Source organism: Bombina bombina, chromosome 7 (genome assembly GCF_027579735.1).
Source record: "Bombina bombina isolate aBomBom1 chromosome 7, aBomBom1.pri, whole genome shotgun sequence".
NCBI lineage: Eukaryota > Metazoa > Chordata > Amphibia > Anura > Bombinatoridae > Bombina > Bombina bombina.
In genome coordinates this window covers 401,803,630-401,818,794 of record NC_069505.1, presented here as the reverse complement: position 1 = coordinate 401,818,794, position 15,165 = coordinate 401,803,630, and the positions used below count along the sequence as shown (strand labels likewise).

Genomic DNA, 15,165 nt, shown 5'->3' with positions numbered 1-15,165 from the left:
TCCCTATGCTTTCACAGAAAGGAGCTACATACTACAAAGTGATTGCTTAAAGGGAAACACCTTGTGATTACAAGATTTTTCCGCAAGCTTCCAATAAATTAACAAAGTGGGTGAGTTTGAAAAAGTTTTGAATGCATTAAGATTATGTTTGCTGCAGTTATTTTTCAATAGCCAACTCCTCCCACCTCTTGACTTATTTAGAGGAGCCAATCAGGACTTGTTACTAGAGTAGACACAGTTAGTCATATTCAGTCATTGTCATTATGTTAGCAAATATTGTTTTGCAATTCCTTAGTTATCAATCTCTGCTAAGCCAATTCGGGACAGATTTGTGGCAGGGTTAGGTTTGTGAAGCCTGAAGAGTGCGCTACCAGTTCTCACAATTGGAAAACTCTTAATTTTAAGGCTTGAATTACAGGACAAAAGGGACCATATAAACCATAAAACTATATTGCAAACTTGTTTTACTACACATGATGAAACATTTTATTATGAAATCTCAGTGTTATTATCCCTTTAAATCAGGGGCATAATTACATTTGGTATCTGACTAGCCACTAAGAAAATGAAGATATAATACTCAGTAGGGTTATAAAGACCTATATCTGCATGTTATACTGGATTAACAAAACTCCAAAATGGGCTAAAATATTTAGATTTGTTTTAAAATGACTTTATAATTGTGAAGAAATAATATGCAAGTAATGAAATACATTTAAATGAACAATAAATATGTGTTCAATAGTTGCAAAAGGAGTTAAACACATAGTTAAAGTCAACTCTAGAGCAGCAGTGCACTACTGGGAGCAAACTGAACACATCGGGTGAGCCAATGACAAGTGCCACATATGTCTAGGAACCAATCAGCAGCTAGCTCACAGTAGTGCACTGCTGCTCCCGAGCCAACCTAGGTATGCTTTCAACAAAAGAAACCAAGAGAACAAAGCACATTTGATAAAAGAAGGAAATTGGGAAGTGGTCTCCAATTGCGGGTCTGTCTGAATCATGAAAGTTTAAGTTTCATTTCCATATACTACAATCCACTTATTATACGCCGCTTCGCCCATTTGTATAGATTACTGCACTACTAACAATCACATGAGAAATCAAAGTATTGTTCTCAGATGTACAACTAAAGATGAAGAGTAGACTTGTGCATTTGCATCTTTCATTGGGAAACTAATGCAGAAGTAAACGCTATTCGGCTCTTTTCAGAACAGCCTGATTGATTCTGGTGCAAAATCACCAGGTTAAGATCTGTGCAAATCCAGCTATTAAGGTAGTGAACTTGCACCAAAATCAATCCGGCTCTGAAAAGCGCAGAATAGCTTTTACCTCAACATATGGATCCTAACGAAGGAATCCAAAAACACAAGTCTAACTAAGAGCACACGTAACTCAAATTTAACATCAGGTATGTTGTTTGTGTCAGTTGTACAAAAAACATCACTAAACAGCCTGATTATCAAAACCTCACCAGCAAGGACAGAAATCACACAAAAATGCTTTGCTTTAACATTATATTGTAACGTATATGTCTTGTTCCCATGCTGAACCCTGCATAGCCAGATAATCAGCTCTCAAAGAATTATAGAAAGGCAAATTTTATCTTGAGTGACCTCTGAGTGCCGATGAGTACTAAAGAAGAATATTAGATAATCAGGCCCTAAGTCCTTCCCTGATTGGCTGCAGTTTCTATTACATCTCAGCTCATTAAGGCAGAAGAGTTATGCATGTCATGATCAAGGGCAAACTTTTTAGGACTGTGAAGCAAGTTCTGTCACTGGGAAGTTTAGGGTTTCTCAAATCCAGTTCTCAGGACACCTAACAGGATTTGAGTCTGCAGGTGAGTACAAGTGAGACAGTCCCTCATTCCAGCTGTATCAAGTCTATGTTATTCTATGCAGCTAATTTTCTAAAGGTGTTTTCAGCTTAACTGAAATCCCCATCTCGGGCACAGCAATAGCTATATTCTAGATCAGCTGTTTTCTGTTTGTTTGTTTAAAGGGACAGTCTAGTCCAAAAACAAATTATGCTTACCTGATAATTTCATTTCCATCGTTACAAGGAGAGTCAACGGCTTCATTCGTTACTTGTGGGAAATACAGAACCTGGCCACCAGGAGGAGTCAAAGACACCTCAGCCAAAGGCTTAAAAACCTCCCCCACTCCCCTCATCCCCCAGTCATTCTGCCAAGGGAACAAGCAACAGTAGGAGATATATCAGGGTATAAATGGTGCCAGAAGAAAAAAAACAAAGAAATTTAGGTCCGCCCAACGGAGAAACGGGTCGTAGACTCTCCTCGTAACGATGGAAATGAAATTATCAGGTAAGCATAATTTATGTTTTTCATCTAATACTAGGAGAGTCCACGGCTTTATTCATTACTTGTGGGAAACAAATACCCAAGCTCTAGGACGACACTGAATGAAAAACGGGAGAGTAAAAAGGAGGTGGACCCTATTCTGAGGGCACCACAGCCTGCAAAACCTTTTTCTCCCAAAAGCAGCTTCAGCCGAAGCAAAAACGTCACATATTTGTAAAACTTTGAAAAAGTATGTAAGGAGGACCAGGTAGCTGCCTTACAAATCTGCTCTATAGAGGCCTCATTCTTAAAGGCCCAAGAAGAAGCCACACTAGTTGAGTGAGACGTAATCCTCTGAGGAGGCTTATGTCCCGCTGTCTCATAAGCCAAGAGAATCATGCTCCTCAGCCAAAAAGACAGGGAAGTGGAAGAAGCCTTCGGCCCCTTGCGCTTCCCCGGACAACAAACAAAGCTGAAGTTTATCTGAAATCCTTCATAGACTGAAGATAGAATTTCAAAGCTCGAACCACATCCAAGTTATGAAGTAACCGTTCTTTCGAAGAAGAGGGTTTAGGACACAAGGAAGAAACCACAATTTCCTGATTAATGTTGCGATCAGACACAACCTTAGGGAGAAATATCAGTCCAGTGCGAAGGGCAGCCTTATCTGCATGGAAAACCAGGTAAGGAGGCTTACATTGCAAGGCCGCTAATTTAGACACTCTGCGCGCCGAAGCAATGGCCAGTAGAAAAAGAACCTTCCAAGACAGAGTCTTAAAAAGTCAAGAGAATGCATAGGCTTTAACGGAGCCCCCTGCAAAACCTTCAGAAGCAGATTCAAACTCCAAGGAGGAGCAGAATGTCTAAACACAGGCCTGATCCTGGACAGAGCTTGAAAAAAAGACTGTATATCAGGGAGCTAAGCGAGCTTCTTGTGTAAGACAGAGCCGAAATCTGTCCCCTTAAGGAACTAGCGGCAACTCCCTTCTCCAAACCGTCCTGGAAGAAGGAAAGAATCCTGGATACCCTGACCTTATACCAGGAATATCCATGAGTTTCAAACCAGAGTAAGTAGGTCCTCCACACCTTATGATAGATGAGATGGGTGACAGGCTTTCTGGATTGAATGAGAGTATCAATTACCTTCTCAGAAAATCCTCTTCTGGCTAAGACTAAGCGTTCAATCTCCACGCAGTGCATAGATTCTGATGCACATAAGGACCCTGAACCAGCAGATCCCTGCGACAGGGCAACCTCCATGGAGGGGAGGATGACATCCCCACCAGATCCGCAAACTATGTCCTCAGCTGCCACAACGGAGCAATCAGAATATTTGATGCGTGCCACTACACGAGGTAGAAGTGGTAACAGTGGAAATATGTAAACTAGGTTGAATCCCCAAGGCACTGCTAAGGCATCTATCGGTTCCGCCTGGGGATCCCTGGAACGCGACCCATATCTGGGTTGCTTGAAGTTTAGTCTGGACGCCATGAGATCTATCTCCGGAGTCCCCCAACTGTTGCAAATCTCTGCAAACACTTCGGGATGAAGAGACTATTCCCCCAGATGAAACAACTGTCTGCCGAGAAAATCTGCTTCCCAGTTGTCCACACCCGGGATATGGATCAATGATAGCGAGCAGTTGTGGGCCCCTGCCCAATCCAGAATCCGAGATACTTCCCTCATGGCTAGGGAGCTTCTCGTTCCCCCCTGATAGTTGATGTAAGCCACCAAGGTAATATTGTCCGACTGGAAGCTGATGAACTTGGATGAACCCAGGAGGGGCCAAGCCCCCAGAGCATTGAAGATCGCACAAAGTTCCAGGATGATGATTGGTAGAAGAGACTCCATCTGATTCCACCTGCCCTGTGCCTTCCTGGCACCCCAAACCGCTCCCCAACCTGAGAGACTCGCGTCTGTAGTGTCAATCTCCCAAGAAGGTATAAGGAAGGATATCCCCTGGGACAGCTGATCTGGACGGAGCCACCAAGAGAGGGATTCCCTCGACCCATTGTCCAGAGAGATCAGTTGGGATAGGTCCGAATGATCGCCGTTCCACTGCCTCAGCATGCACAGCTGAAGAGGCCGAAGATGGAATCTGGCGAAAGGAATGACATCTATAGTGGATACCATGAGCCCAATCACCTCCATGCACCAGGCCACTGATGGCCTTGAGGAGGATTGAAGGGCAAGACAGCTGGAGACAATCTTGTGACGTCTCTGGTCTGTTAGGAATATTTGCATGGCTATGGAGTCTATTATCGTGCCCAGGAACTCCACTCTGGTACTGGGAACCAGAGAACTTTTTCCTGAGTTTACCTTCCATCCATGAGATCGCAGATGGAGAAGAGCTCACAAATGGTCCTCTGCCAGCCGGTAGGACGGAGCCCGAACCAGGATGTCGTCCAGGAAGGAGCTACTGCTATCCCTCTGGATCTTGCCACCGCGAGCAGAGCTCCAAGAACCTTGTGAAGATTCTTGGAGCAGTAGCCAGCCCGAAGGGAAGAGGCTACAAACTGGAAGTGCTGATGCAAAAAGGCAAAACTTAAGAACCTGAAGTGATCCTTGTGTATTGGCACATGAAGGTAAGCGTCCTTCAAGTCCTTTTGTAGTCATAAACTAACCCTCTTGAACTAGGGGCATATAGACCTTATCGTCTCCATTTTGAACGATGGAACCGACAGAAACTTGTTCAAGCACTTTAGGTCCAGAATCAGGTGAAACGTGCCCTCCTTCTTTGGTACTACGAAAAGGTTTGAATAGTACCCTAGACCCCTTTCTGCTAGAGGTACCAGTATAAATCACTTCTAGAGAGGTGAGATCCCTCACGCACTCTAGAAAGTCATCCCGTTTCTCTGGTTTTAATGATAGATTTAACAAAAGGAATCTGCCCCTGGGAGGATGAGTTTTGAAACCTATCCTGTTACCCTGGGCAACAACTTCCAGAACCCAAGGATCCTGGACGTCTCTCACCAAGCCTCCGCGAAAAGAGATAGTCTGCCCCTATCCAGAGACGGATTGGGGGCCGCCCCTTCATGTCTATTTTGTCTCGGCGGGCTTCTTGCTCTGCTTGGCTTTATTCCAAGACTGAGAAGGTTTCAAGATCCCTTGGACTGCTCGGTTTCGCTGCAGGCTGCTGTCGTTGGGACTTGTTCAAACGAAAGGGATGAAAATTAAGACCCTTAGGGTTTATTCTTCTTATCCTGATAAAGCAATCATGTTATACATCCCCCCCCCCTCTGTTCAATAATCACCTTCCTGAGATATTAACCCTTGATTCTATACAGATAAAAGGAGCCACACTTCTTGCGTTATTACATATATAAAAAATTAAACTATCTTACCAGAAATCAACGCTGTGGAACAGGAACATGGCCTCTCAAGTTTGACAGTGTGTATCATCGCTTCTGACATGGACTTGAGTTTAGAAAGCAGACAGTGAAACTCGTCAACACTGATTGCTTAAGGAGCTGTTAATATGAAGTCTGGATGTTTTCGCAAAAACATAATTTATGCTTACCTGATAAAATTCCTTTCTCCTGTAGTGTAGTCAGTCCACGGGTCATCCATTACTTATGGAAAATTTCTCTTCCTAACAGGAAACTGCAAGAGAATTACCCAGCAGAGCTTGCTATATAGCTCCTCCCCTCACCTATCATAGTCAGTCATTTGACCAAAGCAGACGAGAAAGGAGGAACCATAGGGTACAGTGGTGACTGGAGTTTAATTAAAATTTAGACCTGCCGTAAAAACAGGGCGGGCCGTGGACTGACTACACTACAGGAGAAAGGAATTTATCAGGTAAGCATAAATTATGTTTTCTCCTGTTAAGTGTAGTCAGTCCACGGGTCTATCCATTACTTATGGAATACCAATACCAAAGCTAAAGTACACGGATGAAGGGAGGGACAAGGCAGGAACATTAAACAGAAGGAAACCACTTGCCTGAAGTACCTTTCTCCCAAACACAGCCTCCGAGGAAGCAAAAGTGTCAAATTTGTAAAATTTTGAAAAAGTGTGAAGCGAAGACCAAGTCGCAGCCTTGCAAATCTGTTCAACAGAGGCCCTCATTTTTAAAGGCCCAGGTGGAAGCCACAGCTCTAGTAGAATGAGCTGTAATCCTTTCAGGGGGCTGCTGTCCAGCAGTCTCATAGGCTAATCGCATTATGCTACGAAGCCAAAAAGAGAGAGAGGTAGCCGAAGCCTTTTGACCTCTCCTCTGTCCAGAGTAAATGACAAACAGGGAAGAAGTTTTGACGAAAATCCCTAGTTGCCTGCAAATAGAATTTCAGGGCAACGGACTACGGTCCAGATTATGCATAAAGTCGTTCCTTCTTTGAAGAAGGGTTAGGACACAGAGATGGAACAACAATCTCTTGATTGATATTTCCTGTTAAGTAACTACCTTAGGTAAGAAACCCAGGTTTAGTACGCAGGACTACCTTGTCTGAATGAAAGATCAGATAGGAGAATCACAATGTAAGGCAGATAACTCAGAGACTCTTCGAGCCGAGGAAATAGCCATCAAAAACAGAACATTTCCACAGAATAACAACTTGATATCAATGGAATGAAGGGGTTCAAATGGAACGCCCTTGAAGAAACATTAAGAACTAGTTTTAAGCTCCACGGCGGAAGCAACAGACTTAAACACAGGCTTAATTCCTAGTTTTAAAGCCTGACAGAAAGCACTGAACGTCTGGAACTTCAGCCAGACGTTTGTGTAGAAGAATAGACAGAGCAGAAATCTGTCCCTTTAACGAACTAGTAGATAAGCCCTTTTCTAAACCCTTCTTGTAGAGAGAAGGACAATATCCTAGGAATCCTAACCTTACTCATGAGTAACTCTTGGATTCGCACCAACGTAAATATGTACGCCATATTTTATGGTAAATTTTTTCTTGTAACAGGCTTCCTAGCCTGTATTAAGGTATCAATAACCGCCTCCGAGAAACCACGCTTTTGATAGAGTCAAGCGTTCAATCTCCATGCAGTCAGCCTCAGAGAAATTAGATTTGGATGTTTGAAAGGACCCTGAATTAGAAGGTCCTGTCTCAGAGGCAGAGACCACGGTGGACAGGACGACATGTCCACTAGGTCTGCATACCAGGTCCTGCGTGGCCACGCAGGCGCCTATCAGAATCACCGAAGCTCTCTCCCTGTTTGATCTTGGCAATCAAACGAGGGAAGCATTGGGAATGGTGGAACCACATAAGCCATGTTGAAGACCCAAGGGGCTGTCAGAGCATCTATCAGCACCGCTCCCGGGTCCCTGGACCTGGATCCGTAACAAGGAAGCTTGGCGTTCTGACGAGACGCCATGAGATCTAGATCTGGTTTGCCCCAACGACGAATCAGTTGAGCAAAGACCTCCGATGGAGCTCCCACTCTCCCCGGATGAAAAGTCTGGCGACTTAGAAAATCCGCCTCCCAGTTCTCCACGCCTGGGATGTAGATCGCTGACAGGTGGCAAGAGTGAGACTCTGCCCAGCGAATTATCTTTGAGGACTTCCAACATCGCTAGGGAACTTCTGGTTCCCCCTTGATGGTTGATGTAAGCCTACAGTCGTGATGTTGTCCGACTGAAATCTGATGAACCTCAGAGTTGCTAACTGAGGCCAAGCTAGGAGAGCATTGAATATTGCTCTTAAACTCCAGAATATTTTATTGGGAGGAGTTTCTCCTCCTGAGTCCATTAATCCCTGAGCTTTCAGGGAATTCCAGACTGCTCCCTAGCCTAGAAGGCTGGCGTCTGTTGTTACAATCGTCCAATCTGGCCTGCGAAAGGTCATCCCCTTGGACAAGATGTGGCCGAGAGAGAGCCACCATAGAACAGAATCTCTGGTCCTTTGATCCAGATTTAGTAGGGGGGACAAATCTGAGTAATCCCCGTTCCACTGACTTAGCAATGCACAATTGCAGCGGTCTGAGATGCAGGCGCGCAATTGGTACTATGTCCATTGCCGGCTACCATTAACGCGATTACTTCCATGCACTGAGCTACTGACGGGTGTGGAATGGGAAGTGAAGGACACGGCAAGCATTTAGAAGTTTTAATAACCTGGCCTCTGTCAGGTAAATTTTCATCTCTACAGAATCTAATAAGAGTCCCTAGAAAGGGAACTCTTGTAAGTGGTAATAGAGAACTCTTTTCCACGTTCACCTGTCCACCCATGCGACCTCAGAAATGCCAGAACTATCTCTGTATGAGACTTGGCAGTTTGAAAACTTGACGCTTGGTATCAGAATGTCGTCTAGGTACGGAGTCACCGCTATGCCTCGCGGTCTTAGTACCGCCAGAAGTGATCCTAGAATTTTTGTAAAGATTCTTGGGGCCGTAACTAATCCGAAGGGAAAGAGCTACAAACTGGTAACGCCTGTCTAGGAAGGCAAATCTCAGATACCGGTATTGGTCCTTGTGAATCGGTATGTGAAGGTATAGCATCCTTTAAGTCCACCGTGGTCATGTACTGACCCTCTTGGATCATGGGAAGGATGGTTCGAATAGTTTCCATTTTGAATGATGGAACTCTTAGAAATTTGTTTAGGATTTTTAAGTCCAAGATTGGTCTGAAGGTTCCCTCTTTTTTGGGAACCACAAATAGATTTGAATAGAATCCCTGCCCGTGTTCCGTCCGGGGAACTGGGTGGATTACCCCCCATTAGTAAGAGGTCTTGTACACAGCGTAGAAACCGCCTCTTTCTTTGTTTGGTTTGCTGATAACCTTGAAAGATGAAAATCTCCCCGTGGAGGAGAAGTTTTGAAGTCCAGGAGATATCCCTGAGATATGATCTCCAACGCCCAGGGATCCCGGGACAATCTCTTGCCCAAGCCTGGGCGAGAGAGAAAGTCTGCCCCCCACTAGATCCGTTTCCGGATAGGGGGCCCTCTCTCATGCTTGTCCTTGGGGGCAGCAGCAGGTTTCTTGGCCTGCTTGCCCCTGTTCCAGGACTGGTTAACTTTCCAGCCTGCCTGTAACGTGCAAACAGCTACTTCCTGTTTTGGAGCGGAGGGAGAAGTTGATGCTGCTCCTGCCTTGAAGTTACGAAAGGCACGAAAATTAGACTGTTTGGCCTTTGATTTGGCCCTGTCCTGAGGTAGAGCATGGCCTCTTACCTCCCGTAATGTCAGCAATAATTTCTTTCAAGCCGGGCCCGAATAAGGGTCTGCCCTTTGAAAGGAATATTAAGCAATTTGGATTTAGAAGTCACGTCAGCTGACCAGGATTTAAGCCACAGCGCTCTGCGCGCTTGAATGGCGAATCCGGAGTTCTTAGCCGTAAGTTTGGTTAAGTGTACGACGGCATTCAGAAAACAAATGAGTTAGCTAGCTTAAGGGTTTTAAGCTTGTTTCATAATTTCATCCAATTGGAGCTGTGCGAATGGTCTCTTCCAGAGACTCAAACCAGAATGCCGCCGCAGCAGTAACAGGCGCAATGCATGCAAGGGGGTTGTAATAATAAAAACCTTGGCTGAACAAACTTTTCTTAAGGTAACCCTCTAACTTTTTATCCATTGGATCTGAAAAAGCACAGCTATCCTCCACCCGGGATAGTGGTGCGTCTTAGCCAAAGTAGAAACTGCTCCCTCCACCTAAGGGACCGTCTGCATAAAGTCCCGGTGTGGTGGCGTCTATAGGAAACATTTTTCTAAATATAGGAGGTGGTGAAAAGGGCACACCGGGTCTATCCCACTCCTTGTTAACAATTTCTGTAAGCCTTTTAGGTATAGGAAAGCGTCAGTACACACCGGTACCGCAAAATATTTATCCAGCCTACATACTTTCTCTGGAATTGCAACTGTGTTACAATCATTCAGAGCCGCTAATACCTCCCCTAGCAATACGCGGAGGTTCTCAAGCTTAATTTAAATTTGAAATTTCTGAATCCAGTTTACCCGGATCAGACCGTCACCCACAGAATGATGCTCTCCGTCCTCATGTCCTCATGTTCTGCAAATTGTGACGCAGTATCAGACATGGCTCTACCATTATCAGCGCGCTCTGTTCTAACTCCAGAGTGAGCGCGCTTACCTCTTAATTCTGGCAATTTAGACAGTACTTCTGTCATAACAATAGCCATGTCTTGCAAAGTGATTTGTATGGGGCCGCCCTGATGTACTTGGCGCCCACAATATCACGCACCCTCCTGAGCGGGAGGCGAAGGTACTGACCACGTGAGGAGAGTTTAGTCGGCATAACTTCCCCTCGTTGTCTGGTGTTAATTTCTTGTGATGCTAAGATGTGTGGGTGATATATGTGCAGGACTCAACTATGCAAGCCCCTAATTCCTGATATGCTCCCAGTATCAGAAAGTGTTAAGTCTAAAACAAATGGGGGAGGGGGTGCGCTCAACAAAGCAGAGCCTGTGAGTGGGACTTAGTCTCCTTAGCTATAACTAATATTTTATTCTATATTAGGCAACCCTAGTTCGGGAAGGTCTATTGCCCTGATAACATATGATTGTATGGAGAGGGGATATTATAACGTGGATCCTCCAATAGGATAAGGTATAGGCTATGTGTGCAATGTGGTTCGTTACAAATTGTGATACAATATGGTTGCAGAAACAATGCTTTAAAGTGCAATATACATATGGTGGATACAAACAACAATATGCGGTGTAAAATAACAGATACTTCCTAATTAAAAACAAAACAAATGTTCATTGAATTGATATTCAGTTTATAGATATAAGCAAATAAAAGCAAATAAAAACAAATAAAATGAGCATATCTTGGTAATGGTGTTTAACAAATAATTCACTAAGTCGGTGATAATAAACCTTGTCAGCATAGACAAAAATACTGAGATATAACTGATAGGAAAATAGACACTCTTATTCAAAACAAAGTCCTTGAAAGGATACGATGATTTAAGTTCAACATAAAATGTAAGGTTTAAAAGTTGTGGGCCAACAACTATTTGTAAGGGATCCAAAGAGCTCCAAAGAGCTATTTCCTGTTTGGGTAGCTTATGTAGCTTGTAATGTCCCGAGGAAGTCTTGATAAAGGCGCATATCCATCGCTGAAACGCGTAGATTTTGACAATCCAGTGTGACCGAATTTGGCTCCAGCAAGCAAATCCGATAGAACCGCTATCGCACCACTCCCCCCAACGACCCGGCTATCCGATTGGACCTCCGAGGACCACGTGACTACTCTGTGTAGACGTCAGGGTAGGGAAGGACTGACCGGGAAATTTGAAGGTGAGACGCTCACACACTACCACAGCTTACACGGCAATACGCCGAACTGAGACACATCCCGGGTTAATTACAAACCTTCCCATAACCCACGATAGTAGAAGAGGAGGGGTAAGGGATATCGGTAGTCCGGTAGGGGGTGAGCACCATAAGAACTCCGTATACTCCATTTTCAATAACGGGACATTACAAGCTACATAAGCTACCCAAACAGGAATAGCTCTTTGGAGCTCTTTGGATCCCTTACAAATAGTTGTGGCCACAACTTTTAAACCTTACATTTTATGTTGAACTTAAATCATCGTATCCTTTCAAGACGTTGTTTTGAATAAGAGTGTCTATTTTCCTATCAGTTATATCTCAGTATTTTATGTCTATGCTGACAGGTTAATTTCACCGACTTAGTGGAATTATTTGTTAAACACCATTACCAAGATATGCTCATTTTATTTGTTTTTATTTGCTTTTATTTGCTATATCTATAAACTGAATATCAATTCATGAACATTTGTTTTGTTTTTTAATTAGGAAGTATCTGTTTTTTTACACCGCATATTGTTGTTTGTATCCACCATATGTATATTGCACTTTAAAGCATTGTTTCTTGCAACATATTGTATCACAATTTGTAACGAACCACATTGCACACATACCTATACCTATCCTATTGAGGATCCACTTATAATATCCCCTCTCCATACAATCATATGTTATCACGGCAATATACCTTCCCAACTAGGTTGCCTAATATAGAAATAAATATATTAGTTATTAGCTAAGAGACTAAGTCCCACTCACAGCTCTGCTTTTGAGCGCACCCCTCCCCCATTTGTTTTGGTGATAATTTCTTAACATATAAAGTGACATCTATACATTGAGTGCACAAATTTCTATTGGGCCTCCACATTGGCCTTTAACATAGTGAACAAAGAGATTCATCTGAGTCAGACATGTTTAAACAAACTAGCAATGAGACTAGCAAACTTGGAAATACTTTTCAAAATAAATTTACAAGCCATATAAAAAAAACGTTACTGTGCCTTTAAGAAGCACAGAAAAACTAACACAGTTGAAATAACAATGATCAAAAATAGTTTATAGCAACCAATTTTTCACAGTAAATGTATTAAGTTAGCAAAGGATTGCACCCACCAGCAAATGGATGATTAACCCCTTAGTACCCAAAATCGGATAACAATTATATAATTAACGTTTTTCTCACAGTCAAATACACTGTCACAGGACTACTGTGACTGATTACCTCCCTCAAAATGGATTTTGAAGACCCCTGAGCTCTCTAGAGACGATCTGGATCATGGAGGATGAAGTAGACAGATTGTGACTGGAATTTTTACTGTGTAAAAAACCGCTAAAATAGGCCCCTCCCACTCATATTACAACAGTGGGAAGCTCAGAAACTGTTTCTATGCAGAACAAAAATGGCCATGTGGTAAAAATTCATGCCCTAATAAGGTTTATCACCAAGTACCTCACAAAAACGATTAACAAGCCCAGTAAAAACGTTTTAAACATACATTAAAAAATGTATGTATTATTATTTACAAGCCTGCTACCAGTCGCTTTTACTGCAGTTAAGGCTCATACATTATTTCAGTATTTACAGTATTTTCAGAGTCAATTCCATTCCTTAGAAAATACATTCAGTGCACACACACTCATCAGCCTGATACCAGTCGCTATCGCTGCATTTTAAGGCTGAACTTACTTTACATTGGTATTCAGCAGTATTTTCTCAGTCAATTCCATTCCTCAGAAAATAAATTACTGCGCATACCTCATTGTTGCAGGGGAGCCCTGCATGCTATTCCCCTTCTCTGAAAGTACCTCACGCCTCTGATGAGAAACAGCCCAGTGGATCTTAGTTACGTCTGCTAAGACCATAGAAAGAAACCCAGGCAGATTCTTCTTCTAATGCCTGCCTGAGAATAAACAGCACACTCGGTGCCATTAAAAATAACAAACTTTTGATTGTAGAAATAAACTAAGTTATAAAAACACCACAGATCTCTCACAGCTTCCTACTATTTAGGCTGCAAGAGAATGACTGACTATGATAGGTGAGGGGAGGAGCTATATAGCAAGCTCTGCTGGGTAATTTTCTTGCAGTTTCCTGTTAGGAAGAGAAATATTCCATAAGTAATGGATGACCCGTGGACTGACTACACTTAACAGGAGAAAAGACTCTCCCTGCATCTCCAGACCCTAACATTCATCAATGCTCTCACTGAGAGGCTTGACAAGACTACTTAAAACTCCAGTCCCATTACCAAGAGTACTACCCTCCATAAGAGACTACTCCGAAATCTTCTGACACTTCTCTGCCATCCTGCTGTGACGAAAGGCAAAGAATGAATGGGGGATTAGGGGAGGTCTTTAAGCCTTTGGCTGGGTGGTCTTTGCCTCCTCCTGGTGGCCAGGTTCTGTATTTCCCACAAGTAATGAATGACGTTGTGGAGACTCCTCGTATTAGATGGAAATAAAACTATCATGATTCAGATAGAGCATGTCATTTAAACAACTTTTCAATTTACTTTTATCAGCAATTTTGCTTTGTTCTCTGGTAATTCTGAGTTGAAAGCTAAACCTAGGAGGTTCATATGCTAATTTCTTAGACCTTGAAGTCCGCCTCTAATCTGAAAGCATTTTGCCAGCTTTTCACCACTAGAGGGTGTTATTTCACGTGTGCCATATAGATCAAATTGAGCTCACGCATGTTGAGTTACCTAGGAGTCAGCACTGATTGGCTAAAATACAAGTCTGTCAAAAGAACTGAAATAAGGTAGCAGTTTGCAGAGGCTTAGATAGAAGGTAATTACAGAGGTAAAAAAGTGTATTATTAATAACTGTGTTGGTTATGCAAAACTGGGGAATGAGTAATAAAGGATTATCTATCTTTTAAAACAATAAAAATTCTGGTGTAGACCTGTCCCTTTAAATGCCATAGGTAAAAATAAATAAATGACCATCTGATCGGTAACCATGTTGATTAACCTGTTTCTCACCCAATGTAATACTGAAAAGCTGGTCGTTAGGGAGCCTTGAGAAAAGTAATTAAATACCCAGTTCTAGATTTCTGTCTTGTTATACAATTTAGTACAGCAGATGCCATCTCTAGAGTCACACATGCAGTAAACCAGAGAGCCTCAAAAAGCTTTATTTATTGAATTAGAAAAAATGGCAGCCTCCTGCCCACACCATAGCAAGCCACAGAGAAATGAATTTGTCAACTCTCACTGCCATAGAAAGAAAGAGAATCAGTAGATACAGCACACACTGAGATTGGCCGGAATGTAAAGTGTTCTGGAATTGCCTGCTAAACACAGAGCTACATTTACATCATTTAGTTTGTGGATTTCTGAATGGTGTGAATATTCGGACAAGGGATCATTAAAGGGACACTCAAGTCAAAATTAAACTTTCATGATTCAGATCGAGCAGCAATTTTAAACAACTTTCCAATTTACTTCCATTAAAAAATATGCAGTCACCAGCTCCTACTGAGTATGTGCAAGAATTCACAGAATATACATATATGCATTTGTGATTGGCTGATCGCTGCCACATGGTACGTAATATGCATTTGTGATTGGCTGATGGATGTCACATGATACAGGGGGGAGTGGAAATAGACCAATT

The 15,165-nt window shown here is 42.8% G+C and overlaps 1 protein-coding gene across 1 annotated transcript in view; it reads right to left on the bottom strand.

Moving 5' to 3' along the window:
- The window catches only part of GNAI2 (G protein subunit alpha i2), a 164,484-nt gene that overhangs the window by 2,292 nt on the left and 147,027 nt on the right, over positions 1-15,165 (bottom strand). The gene's annotated exons all lie outside the window — the stretch shown is intronic.